Genomic DNA, 14130 nt, shown 5'->3' with positions numbered 1-14130 from the left:
AAAATAACCACATTTAGTACCTAATGCGAGGAAAAACAACTGTGCTGATGAACGAAATCTAGATTCATTCTAGTAATCGCGAAATCGGCCGATACACAGTTAAGTTTATTTAAAAGAAAGTTGGTCGCCTTCTGTTGGTTGTTTTTCCTCGCATTAGGTACTAAATGTGGTTATTTTGAAAAGTCCACTGTGTGGCGTTATTATTTTCTGTAATAATGCCCTTTATATAAATATAAACGAATAATTATATTCTTGGGAATAGAAATTTCCCTTATGAATTTTTTTACACACTGGCTTCTTGATAAAATTCTTGTAAAAGAGTTTTATCCCTTTTTGAATTTATATATATATATATATATGTATATATATATATACTTAATTCTTTCGTATAAGTAAAAAAAAATGATATGTCCCAATATTTTGTCTTTTTCCTAGCTCTTATTTTTACATAGTTTTAATTTTATCTTGCATGCATTTTAAATGGCTTGCTCAAATATTTTGTGTATGAACAGGCTCTGGTGATAATAAAACAAAGCGTTTTGAATATACAATGTTGTTTACAAGTCACTCTTCAAAGCAAAGGATTTTGTGAGATGAAATTGAGTTTTAATAAAAGTACATGCATGCAGATAACTTGCTGATGTTTGGAGTACTTTGTCTTCAAAACAGGCGCCAACTACCACAATTCATCACAGATATGTGTAGGGAAAAGGAGATTATCTTACCTGTGCTTTACTATGGACATCCAAAGAAGATTTGGAAATAACTATGGCAGATATTTTAAGTAAATTCTCCTTCACTGAGAGAGAAAAGTCATACAGCATCATGTGTCGTCTTTAAAACATATGATAGGGCTGAAGCACATTGACAGATTATGCATAGCTCATCTGCTCTAAGCAAGACCAGCAGTATTTGGGAAGAGTGAACATTAGCATTACCATTACGGACATTGGCGATAAGGCTACCTTCATCTTTTGTGAAAAGTCCATATTCTATGAGGAAGAACCACATCCTCTCTGAACAAAGCACACCAGGTTGTTCATTTACAGAGTCATGTGATAGAGAAAAAGGGGAAATTAGAGAGAAAAAGGAAAAAATAAAAAATAGAAAAGTAATTACTACTACTACTACTACTACTACTACTACTACTACTACTACTACTACTACTACTGTTATTATTATTATTATTATTATTATTGCTGATGTGTGTGCAGCATTGTGTGTTCTATTTTGTTGTTGGGGGAGTGCATACTCTTCCTGGTATTGCATTGCATCAGTTTCTTTTTTTATGAGGTTTGACTGTGGTCTTTTGTTGTATTACTGTTTGTATTGTGTGTTGTGTAATGCAAATCGTGTTCTATCGGGTATCTGACCTGTAGACTACATGTTGTAGTGGTTGCTTATTCTATCGGCTATTTACTGTATTTTGTGCTTGTGGATTGCTTTATTTGGATTTGGGTTGTATTATCGAATTGATAGTGTCTTGCATAGGATGTGGGCTGTTCCTAGCAGGGTATTTTTGGATAGTGTGTAGTGCTGTGGATCCAGGTATAGCATCTATGTTTTTGCTTATATCTTCTTTTTCCATACCCAATGCTCCACTTATCATAAGTATTGTTTTCACTGTCATGCCCCACATCTTGGATACTTCAGTTTCAAGGTTTTATACTCTGACAATTTCTACACTTCTTTTGGAGCAACATTTTGTTTAGAAGGAATTGCAATGTTTATAAGTAAACAAGAGTTTTTTTCCAAATCCTTGATTATTATGTCTGGATGATTAGCTTTCTTTGACAGTTTGATCAGGCATATTATTATTATTATTATTATTATTATTATTATTATTATTATTATTATTATCATCATCATCATCATCATTATTATTCAGTAGTCTTATTTTTATGACGTGCTTTCACTGCACTACCAAATGCAGCCCTATGTACTATGGTTTGTTGTGGTGCTCTAATTTTCACTATATTGAAAGTGTTTTATGTAGGATGTGTGCAGTGCCTGGTAGTGCTACTTTCTGTATGTTATATATATTTGTAAGTCCTGGTGTTTTTGTTAAGTATTTGTCTGAATGCTTTTTTCTTATACCTAATGCACCTACTATGATAGGAATTGCTTCTGTTTTTAAGCTACATATTCGAGTCACCTCTATTTCCAGATCTTTGTATTTTGAAAGTATCTCTGTTTCTTTTAGAGAAACATTATTATTATTATTATTATTATTATTATTATTATTATTATTATCATCATCATTATTATTATTATTATTAAAAAGACAGTGAGCAGGTAGAATCATCAGCATGTTGGACAAGAAAATGATGAAATAATTTTGTTTGAACATTAAAAATTAAAATCTAAACAAAAAAGTCTGACTATGAAATAAACAGATACAGTCACAAACAAAGGCCCTTCCAGTTTTATGTCTGAAGATGCAAATTTCTGACCTGTCTATATAAAAGATAATTATTATCATTGGTTTTTAAAATCTTGCAAAAAGTTTAGTCACATTCTGCAGTAATAATAAATTTGTCCATTCCTGTCAACCTAAAACTAAATCTGTATGGCTATCTGTCATCTTTTGGATAAATTTCATATCAATTTCTTATGCATAGATTTAAAAACAATCATAACACATAGGTATACAAATAAATTCTCTTGCACATACACATACTATAACCTAAATACAAATACAAACATACATGCACTCACACATATCACATACACACATGAATGTATCTCTCTCTTTGTCTCTCTCCTCTATATGCGTGTGTGTGTGTATAAAATACACATCTACATACAAATATATATATGATCAAAGAGATTCCAGAGAGACTGATGTTCGTGTGTGTCAGCAAGACTTGTATTATTTAGTAAACTCAAGAAAAAGAATAAAGTAGATTTGCTGTGGGGAGGGGAAATCCAGTTTCAGACAGAGTTCTTCTTTTACAAAAAGTTGACAGGAGGGAAATTAAAGAGGCAGGATAAAGTTTTACATTCTCTGATTTAGTAAAACTTATTTATTGCACTCAATTAGAGGATGTGAAATTCTGCTGTCTTCAATATTTCTCCTATCAATTTATCTCCACAGAAAGCCTCCGACCAAAATATGGATTTTACACACTTCACAACAATTTCCCTGTAGTCTTTTTATAGATTTTATTGTGAATTCACTCCTGCTGGTGTAAAAGGCATCTAGTACACTCTTTAAAGAGGTTGGTGTTAGGAAGGGTATCTAGCCATAGAAACAATGCCAAGCCAGATACTAGAGCTCGACATAGACTTCAGACTTGCCAGCAGGAAAGGAAGATGTTAAATGATGATGATGAAGATGATGAAGAAGATGAAGATGATAGTGCCAGGCTTTAACTGTGGTGGGAACCTGTGGAAAGATTAGGCTCAGGAAGACATGGGATGAAGTGGTGAGAAAGAATCTTTGGATGATAGGCTACACCAAGAAAATGACAAGAAACCAAGAGTTGTGGCATTTTGCTGTACTTGAGAAAACACGTCACATTAAGTAAAATCACAGTCATCCATACAAACAGGCTCGTCCTTTACAGGTGCCGGTGCCACATACAATGCATTCATAACAGTACTAGGTATATGAACCCATGTCAGTGGCACATAAAACACACCCAGCACACCCTGTAAAGTGGCTGATATTAGGAAGAGCATCTAGTCATAGAAACCATACCACAACAGATAATTGGAGTCTGGCGATCTTGCCAGCTGGTCAGCTCCTGTCAAACCGTCCAACCCATGCCAGGACGGAAAACAGACGTTAAAAGATGATGATGATGATAATGATGATGACATATATATATATATATAATCACCATAAGCATCAGTATTTAATGTCTATGTTCCATGCTAGCATGGGTTGGACAGGTTGATAGGATTTGATAGGTCCATGGACTGTATTCAGAGTCTGCTTGGCCTGATTTCTACTGCTCGATGCCTTCCCTAATGCCAACAGCTTTACAACGTGTATTTCTTTTTGAGTCCACACCACTATTGAAGTTGGCATGTAGCTCACAACACTATGAATCTTAAGCAAGTGTTGTTGGCTTTATGTCGGGAGACAAGGTCATAAAGTATGAAAAAACATGGGAGGGCAGAGCAAGTTCTTGAAAAAGAGCTTTGTAGTTACATTAAGTAATGAAGGGAGAGAATGATCAGCAGAAGCTATGAAAAGATAGATAATACAGATGAGGAGTGTATGTGGTTCCTCTGGGCATGTAGTGAATAGACGAGGGGGTGGGGTGTTTGCAAGATTATATGGGGAACAGGACATGAGGGAATGAGAGGCAACTTAACCCAGCAAAGAGCAATGTTGAAGTTAGCAAGAAAATGGATTGGGCTGATGGGAAGTGAGTCTTATTCACTTTCTTGCTTACTATAACATTGGTCTTCGCTAAGATCCCCTTTGATTCCAGGTTTTGCTTCCACTCAGAGAATCCCTTTTCCTATTCTGCTATTGATACTGTTCTAAGAACAAGGTCATCAGCATATAGTAGTTTTATATATATATATATATAATCTCTTTAACAACTCACAATAATGACTTTATTACCTTTATTCCTATCTCAGTTCATTTAATTGTATATATCTATCGTTACTTTTCATAAAAAGCCTTTACTTTTCTTTGACTTCCAATGTGCATTTTCGCGTATTTTTCTGCTTACTTTCCCCTTACATTTCCACATGTAGTTTCTATTTTGCTTTTGTAACATATTTCTATTATATATATGTGGGGGGGGGGGGGGTATGTTGTATGTATGTATTATGTATGTATGTTTGTATGTATGTATGTTTTATCTTGGAGTTCAATTTAAGTTCTTGAGAGAGTACAAGCTAGTCACTAACAAAGAAACAAGACTTTTTGAGTTAAGAGAGTTCCTGGTGTTTGTAAATATGTGGTTGAGTTTGTGTGTTGGTTAAACTGTCGATGCATACACCCAAGTGTGTGCATCTATTCACATGGAGAACTTTTGGATTGTCTTACAAATCTTCACTGTGCCACAAATAGATTGGATTTGGAGAATCCACGGCAGTTTCTTTTGTTCTCTTTCCATAAGACCAAGTATCTCGAGGTTTTTTGCAAATTTGTTGGTACATAACTTTATGCACCCCTGATGATAAGTACAAATAAGAATACATAATCAGGGTATGAGCTGTAAGTTCTGCATTAATTTACCATGAATTTTCTTTGTGAGTGTGTGTGTGTGTGTGTGTGTGTGTGTGTGTGTGTGTGTGTGTGTGTGTGCATTCATGTATGTTCATACATACGTAGATAAAAAGATTGTATCATAGTTATCTTCTATGTGATCAATTGTTCTGAAATATTCTGCAAATATTCAATGCATGTTGTTTTTTATTTATTTTACGGATTTTTTTTATTGTTCTGGGTTGTGTTAGGTGTGGAAACATTAATCATGTACTGCATCTATAAACCTTTTGTTTCTGTCTTTTAGTGGAGGCTGTTCAGATTTTATCTGTTAGGTTTGGCATTCATTTAGAGTATAGCCCTAGGTTTGTTTCTTTTTACCAATTCGTTTTCAATTTTTCTTATGGCATTTTTCTTTATAATTCTTATTGCTGTGATTTTGTTTAGTCTCATAATGATATTTTGTTTCGATTCAAATCAGCTCCAAATCTTTATAGATCATTATGATTTGAGCTTTTCATCATTTTATTCAGTTGGCAGTAGTTGCTGTTTATTTTCTATGTCTTATACACATCACCACTTCACCCTTCCCATTGTGTTACGTCTCTGCTTCATGAGTATCTTTTTTGGTAATTTCAATGGACATCAGTATTTTTATTTTCTTTGTTTTGTGCTTAGTGTGTAGCGTGTACTTTACTAATTTAGAAATCCAATCTTAGGACACCACTCATCCAACTGTATATTATACACAAACTATATAATCGTACAGGAATTGTGTTGGCAGTTATTATCTCTGGTTTCATATTAGTATTATGTTTGCTTCTTCATACTGTCATCACATATTGTGAGTATTCTTTCGTGGTGTCTCTTCCATAATATTATGTCGAATTTTTATCTTTGCCCAGCATGATATTTTGGTGGTTTTAGGCTTATTTGAGGCTTCATCCATTCCATTTCAATTAAGCTGTTTATCTTTTATCTTTTACTTGTTTCAGTCATTAGACTGCAGCCATGCATTTTTGTACATGCTTCAGGAAAATTTTTCATCATATATTTCTTTCAAAAGGTTTTACTGAATATTTGGATTGTTCAAGATTAGGGATTTGATATGGTTCCTTGATGTAGCACAGCTTGAAACCATCCACTTTAGAATGCAATAGTTAATGGAGACAACCTTTCATTTTGTAATGGTATATTACCTAATTTTTTAAGTAGTTTGCTTAAGGATACAAGTATCATAAAAAAGGCAAAGAATGCCATGGATATGATTAAATCCTTGTCATTAAGTACCATACATCTGCAGAACACTGATGATAATACAACAAAACTCTTCTAGATCAAGCACGAGCTATCCAGCTTCCTTGCCTCTCTTGTCCAACCAGGTCATGATATTATCCATCTATTGTTTTCTCTGCCACTTGATCAACTTGACCCTACACTTCCTCCCATGATAATGTTTTCTAGATATCTGCTTCTTCGAATAAAGCTATAATAAATGAAATTTTTTTTTTTTTTCACAATGTTCAAGAGTTGTTGTCTTTCACCTGCTTGTATCACCCATTCATTTGTCTAAAGTTCTTGTAAGAGACTCTTAACATTCTTATATACCCACATTTCAGACACATTGATTATATTCTCTTCAAATTTCTTCAGAGTCCATGCTTCACAACCATAAATCCTATTGGCCAAATGAGTACTCACACAGACTTTGTTTTTAACTTGAGACACTTTTGCTGGTCCAGATGTTATTAAGCTTTTCTATAGACATTGTTGCTATGGTTAGCCATGTCTTTCTTTCTTTCTTTCTTTCTTTCTTGTAGCTCCATCAGAGGCTTGGGCTCCAAAATACTTGTACAATTTAACCTGCTTGAGTTCTCACTGCACAATTTGATTAAATACACATTTCATTTTTTCATATTTTACCAGATAAATTCTGTTGGCTTCGGATCACTGTCAAAAATTTGCTGTTAACTTAGTTATCTTCAGTGTCTAGTTATGAAGTAGGCTGTTGTATAATAAGCTTATGAGAGTGTCTATTTACACAATTATTTAACTTATAAGAAAGAGTAGTCAAAATTCTTTAATTAGCACCATGTTGCTTTTCAGAAAAGGAACATACTGCAATAAGTAGTCCCTAATGTACAAAAGTAGGAAATTATCATGAGGCAGTAATGCCTTTACTTGGAGATCTGCTCAGTCAAGTTATAAGTCAGATCTGATTAAATAGACCTAGGGCTAAACAACAACTGTTTCATGTTTACTTATAATCAATTCATGCTGCAAATACTTTTCTTCTTGCAGTGTTTCTAAGCTGTCAAATCTATCAAAATCTGGTCTTTGTATTATAGACATTTATGTATATTTTCGTCTCTAGTTGAAGGAAGGATAATAAGAAAAGAAATGTAGTCCTCCATACCCTATGTCTGAAATAAAAAGGGAAGAGGGGAAGGTGGATGGTCATAGCTGGAATGTCTTTGAATACATAATCACGAAAGATTTAAACTATAAAGCATTCTTCTCCTTATTTGGGTTTGCACCTATGCTTTTGGCAGTCTTGTAAAGGATTTGTTGTTCACAGGAATTCAAGTTTTATCTGATTTTGGTAACAAAACTATATATCCCTTTTAGCCAGTTAGAGGAACTGCTTATTTTGTTTAATATTTTATCATGTAGAATGTGAAAATGTCCAAAATATTTGAATCTTGTTTCTCCATTCGTCAAAAAAATAAATAAATAAAAAGACTGTCCTACCTTGTTAGTAATGTTTTGATGTTTTTTAGCAATTAGTGATGTTTCTGAGAGTGAAAGAAGTTTTGTTTCTCTATTTTTGAATCACAAATTGTCTTTGTTGTAGTTATTTTTCTATCAAATCTCAGCTAAACATTTTTATCATTTTCTTCAATATATATTTTTTCTTTCAAGAAAGGGCAGTTTTATCACTGAATTTTCTAATTGCAGAACTTTTCTCTTTATTCACTAAATATTCTATTTTGTTATACTGTTAGCCATAACTGAGTAGATTTATTATGAAAAGAATTCCAGCCACAACCATCTCATTCTCTTTCTTCAGCGACTGCATATCCATGACAACGTAATCCAATTAGTTTCCTTTATTAAGATGATTCAGTATGATTTGGAAAATGTAAGGCTGCTATTTCTAGCAATTTGAACTAAACACCACTGTAGAATTTCCTTTATTGATTCATATTTTATTATTTATAAATTGGTGTCTCTTTTTAGATCTGTTTGTCCATTGCAGAAAGTTGTTGGTTTCAAGTATTCTATAATTTATGGTGTTTCTTTCTGGCTTATTTTCAATTTTATGTTTCTTCTATGCACATTTTGTTTTTATTTTATATTGATTTAATATTTCTGTTGATATTGATAAATATTTTCTGTTTTGGTTAATCTGTATCATGTTTTCGATTCTCTATAATAACTACTCTGCTTTGCTTTCTTTAATATTCACTTTTTGTCTTGGTTGTTTACACATTATGCTAGCTGTCACACACACACATACACACACACACACACACACACACACGCACACACACACACACACACACACACACTTATTTATTTATGTATGTGTAGGTTTAGGCATTGTTGTATGTTTAAGAAGTTTGCTTCTCAGCCACTTGGTTTCATGTTCAATCTTACTGTGTGGCATTTTGGTCAGGTATCTTTTACTATAGCCCTAGGCCAATTGAAACCTTGTGAGATGATCTGGCAGCTAGAAATTGAAAGAAACTCCTTGAATGTATGAGTGTGTGTGTGTATTCTTCTTTGTTCTTTTACTTGTTTCAATCATTTTACTGCGGCCATGCTGGAACAGCACCTTTAGTTGAACAGATCAACCCCAGGATTTATTCTTTGTAAGCCTAGTACTTATTCTATCAGTTTCTTTTGCTGCACCACTAAGTTGCAGGGATGTAAACACACCTACATTGGTTGTGAGGGGACAAACACATACACACAAATACATACATACACATATACATACATACGTACATACATACATACACATATATATATATATATATATATATATGCAATGGGCTTCTTTCAGTTTCCATCTACCAAATCCACTCACAAGGCTTTGGTTGGTTTGAGGCTATAGTAGAAGACATTTGTTCAAGATTCCATGCAGTCGGATTGAACCCTGAACCATGTGGTTAGGAAGTAAGCTTCTTACCATACAACCACTCCTGCACCTATTTATATATATGTATTTGCAAATAACTTGCAGATGCAAGTGCTACCAGTTGAAAGCTCCACATACTAGATGATAGCAGATTTATGGGATCATCAGGAGAGAATGCACGCTATTTCAGTGCCTACCTCTTGACAGCCTCATTGCACACCAGTCCCGCTCACTGAAATGAGACCCAGCTTGCTAGATCAACTGGTTATCAGGTTTCACACTTCTTCTAGCCATTGCACATCATCTATTTTGATGATGCAGTGGCTTTCCTTTTCCACTGTAGTCTGGATATCACTCATAGTGGTATTTGCTTTATGATGAGTTAAGATTAACGGTAACAACAGTGCCAGTGGCACATAAAAGCACTATTTGAGCATGTTGCCGCCAGTGCTGCCTGACCGGCTCCCATGCTGGTGGCACGTAAAAAGTACCATTTGAGCGTGGTTGTTGCCAGTGCCGCTTGACCAGCTTCCATGCTAGTGGCACGTAAAAAGCATCATTCGAGTGTGGTCATTACCAGTGTTGCTTGACTGGCTCCCGTGCCAGTGGCACATAAAAAGCACCATTCGATCATGGTCATTGCCAGTTCCACCTGACTGGCTCTTGTGCTGGTGGCACACACAAAGCACTATTCAAACATGGTCGATGCCAGTACCACCTGACTAGCCCTTGTGCCAGTGGCATGTAAAAAGCACCCACTACACTCTAGGAGTAGTTGGTGTTAGGAAGGGCATCCAGCTGTAGAAACTTTGCCAGATCAGATTGGAGCCTGGTTCAGCCTTCTGGCTTGCCAGTCTTCAGTCAAACCATCCAACCCATACCAGCATGGAAAGCAGACATTAAACGAGGATGATGATGAACAGTCACTTCACACTGTATCCAATGAATCCTCTACATCTGACTTCAGTTGGAAAATGCTTTCTAGCCTGCATCTTTACATTCCTCGAAGAGATTTTCATAATGGTCAATCTTTCAAGCCTGAATGGCGTCCATGTTATCTTCATGAGGAACCCATTTACTCAATGAGATTTGCCACTTCCTTTCTTTCACACAATATGATGATATCTGATTTCTTTGTAACTGGAATGAGAAGGAATCCTTGGCACTCTGGTAAATCTGCAGCTGCCTCTCAATAGCCATTCCACCTTTCCTTGCTCACAGGAAGTTGCTCCTGCTCTTCCTACTCCTGCTCCTGCTCCCCCTCCTCCTCCTCCTTCTTCAAATGGATATGATGTCCTGAGCACACGAAGGTAATGAAATGCCTGGTTGGTTTCTTTGGTGGCTTTTCGCCAGTTGATGAGAAAAATTTAGTTCTTTATAACATTGAAGATGACCTTAAGGACCAGATTGTGTCTCCATGTATATCTATTCAATGCCAGTGAACAGGTGGAAAGAATATGTTTCAATGTTCTGACTTTTCTGCATTTGCATTTATCATTCTTTGATATGTTCCATCTTACTTGGTTTGTAGGTGATGGCAAGACATTGTAGGATGAGTAAATCAGAAAATTTAGATGTGATGTAGTTCACTTCCATATTTCATTCCAATTTATTTTTCTCTCAACAACCTGTTCCTCCCATTTTGTCATTGTTGAGAGCATTGAATCAAATGAAGCTCTCTTCTTTCTGTATATATACATACTCACATATATATAAACACACACACACACACACACACGCACACACACACACACACACACACATACACACACACACAAGGGATTGTATGGTAAGAAGCTTACTTTTCAGCCATGTGATCTTGGGTCCAGCACCAACAACTGGTACCTTTGGCAAGCATATTGAATTATAGCCTTGGGTCAAACAAAGACTTGCAAGTGGATTCATAGACATTAACTGAAAGATGCCCATTATATATATATGTGCATGTGACTGTGCTTGTGTTTGTCACCAACCACTTGTTGACAATGAATGTTGAATTTTTTACATCCCTGTAACTTAGCAGAAGGACCAATAGAAGTACTGGGGTCAATTTATTCAATTAAACCCTCCAAAGCGGTGCCCTAGCATGGCCACAGTCCAAGTAAAAGACAAAAATATGTTTATACATATGTGTGCCAGTGAGTGAGTGTATGTATGGGTGAGTTTGTATTTTCCTCATCATCACATGTGTTCATGCACTGGTTGTAAACAAAGGCTTTTCTAATAATGTTTGCTTGCAGTTCACTGCAAAAGTCTATTAGGCTTGATTTGTCTTGAAATATTACACGAGCTTTGTAAAATAAAAATCTCAGTCATATAGTGTCATTTGTTTCTAGTTCCCCACATAAACATGTCTGGGATGTTGTGTGATAAACTCCAAGATTAGTACCTTATTTGGAAACAGATGGGGATTGGCAACAGGAAAGACATGTAACCATAGAATGCACAACCCCAACATACTCTCAGCAATATAATCTTCATAGCTAAATAGTTTTTGACTGGCTCTCTTCAATTCCCATTGGCAATCTTCAGTTTTGTTCTGCCTTATTCTGTGCTTGTGAATGTACTTATATCTTACATAACATTTATAGTTTTGGATTATCTCAGTCAGCATGGAAGTATTTGGTGTGAGACTAGGATGTTATGAAAACAGCAGAATGACTTCCCCACTGGGACTTAAAAGCATATCAAAAATGCAAACAAAAAGTACATCATATATTAATGAGATAAGCAATAGGAAATAGTGTAGTGGTATATTTACTTGTGCTAAATTCGATGCAGGTGGTGATGGGTCACTTTGATTAAATGGTTATATTGGTCAAATGGTAGTGGTTCAATTCCCATTAGCAGTTCTGTTCGTATTTTTGTTTCATGTTGTGCTGGTGAACCTACTTCAGTTTTAAGCATTTATATTAACATACATGTGTATGTATAAATATATACAGTGTGCATATGTCTACTGATATATACATGTATTTATGTGTATATATATGTGTGTGTGTGTGTGTGTGTGTGTGTATGTGTGTATGTATATATATATATATATATATATATATATATATATATATACACATGCACACAGACACACATATATGTACACACACACACACACACATGCATATATATGTAGGTATGCATGTATATGTAGGCATATTTGCATATGTGTGCATATTTTCTCTCCCTCTCTCTCACATACACAAACACACATATATCTACACAGATAGACATACATGCACATACATTAACATATATATGTTTGTTATGCTTATTTCTCATGATTTGTAAAATATTTGTAGAACTGTTTATTGGATTTTACATTTTTTTCTTTGTCTCTTATTTCAGTGTTCTCTTTCTTCCAACTCTATATTTACTTACTCAATTTATTTCTTATATTTGTTATCGGTCACTATTAGATTATTATTATTTATGTTCCCTTTGCACAATATAATCTTCATTTTGTGTTGATTTGTCTGTGCTGGAGTGTATGGAATTTATTCATTTGTATTTGTTGTTCAACCGCAAGTCAACCCTGAGTGGACAAGCAAATGATCACAAGCATCCCAGCCACAAGCATCTGATCTTCTTAATGATGTATAAGACCAGTGTGTTCTCTGTTGAAGATAGGTTGATATAGTTTGAGGAAGAATTGGCAGCTATTTCTAGTAGTGCAAGTGAACATGTAAAGGTTCCAGTGCTGGGATCTCTGTCAGTTAATTTTTTTAAGGCAACAGTATTTCATGATATTGGTTTCAAATTTCGGCACAAGGCCAGCAAGTTCAGGGGAGGGGCTAAATCAATTATATCAACCCCAATGCTCAACTGACACTTATTTTATCAACCCTGAAAGGATGAAAGGCAAAATCAGCCTCAATGGAATTTGAACACAGAATGTAAAGATGGAGGGACAAATTGCTACTAAGCATTTTGTCTGGTGTGCTAACAATTCTGTCAGCTCACCAACTTACGGTGTTTTATAATAGTATAACAGTATTTTGTATAATACCATTTTTTTATTAGGGTATTTTTTCCATGGATAATAGTATCTAGTCCGTCATTTTTCCATGATATCTCTTCTTAGATTTAATATTCCAGCTTGGCATTCCAATTATTACTTTTCCAAAGTCTAGAGATATAATTTGTATTGAATTTTACTCTCAGATATAATTGAGCTGTATAAATAAACCTGAGACTCCACGCTATTCACTCCTTCACCGTTTTTACCATTATTGCGATGTTTGTTGATATGTTCTTCTAGAATTGGGCTTCTTTGAATATTTAAATGTGTGAGCTCTTCTATTTTATCACTGGACACAAAGTTATAATATAATTGTATATAGATGTATTAATATTATTATTATTATTATTATTATTAATTATAATAATAATAATAATAATCATAATAATAACAATGATAATAAAAATAATAATAATAATAATAATGATAATAATAATAATAATAATAATAATAATAATAATAAAATCCAAAACCTGGAAATAGAGGTAACTCGAATGTGGAATCTAAAAACAGAAACAATTCCTATTATAGTAGGTGCCTTAGGTATAATAAAAAAATATTCAGACAAATACATAACAAAAATACCAGGACTTACAAATATATATAACATACAGAAAATTGCACTACTGGGCACAGCACACATCCTACGCAAAACACTTTCAATACAGTAACCATAAGAGCACCACAGCAAACCACAGCACATATCCAAGGCGCACAGAGCTGCGCTCGGTAGTGAAGTGAAAGCACGTTATAAAAATAAAACTACTGAACAATAATAATAATAATAATAAAGCC

This window comes from Octopus bimaculoides, chromosome 18, assembly GCF_001194135.2.
Source record: "Octopus bimaculoides isolate UCB-OBI-ISO-001 chromosome 18, ASM119413v2, whole genome shotgun sequence".
Taxonomy (NCBI): domain Eukaryota; kingdom Metazoa; phylum Mollusca; class Cephalopoda; order Octopoda; family Octopodidae; genus Octopus; species Octopus bimaculoides.
The sequence above is the reverse complement of the archived record's forward strand: the minus strand, read 5'-3'. Positions refer to the sequence as shown.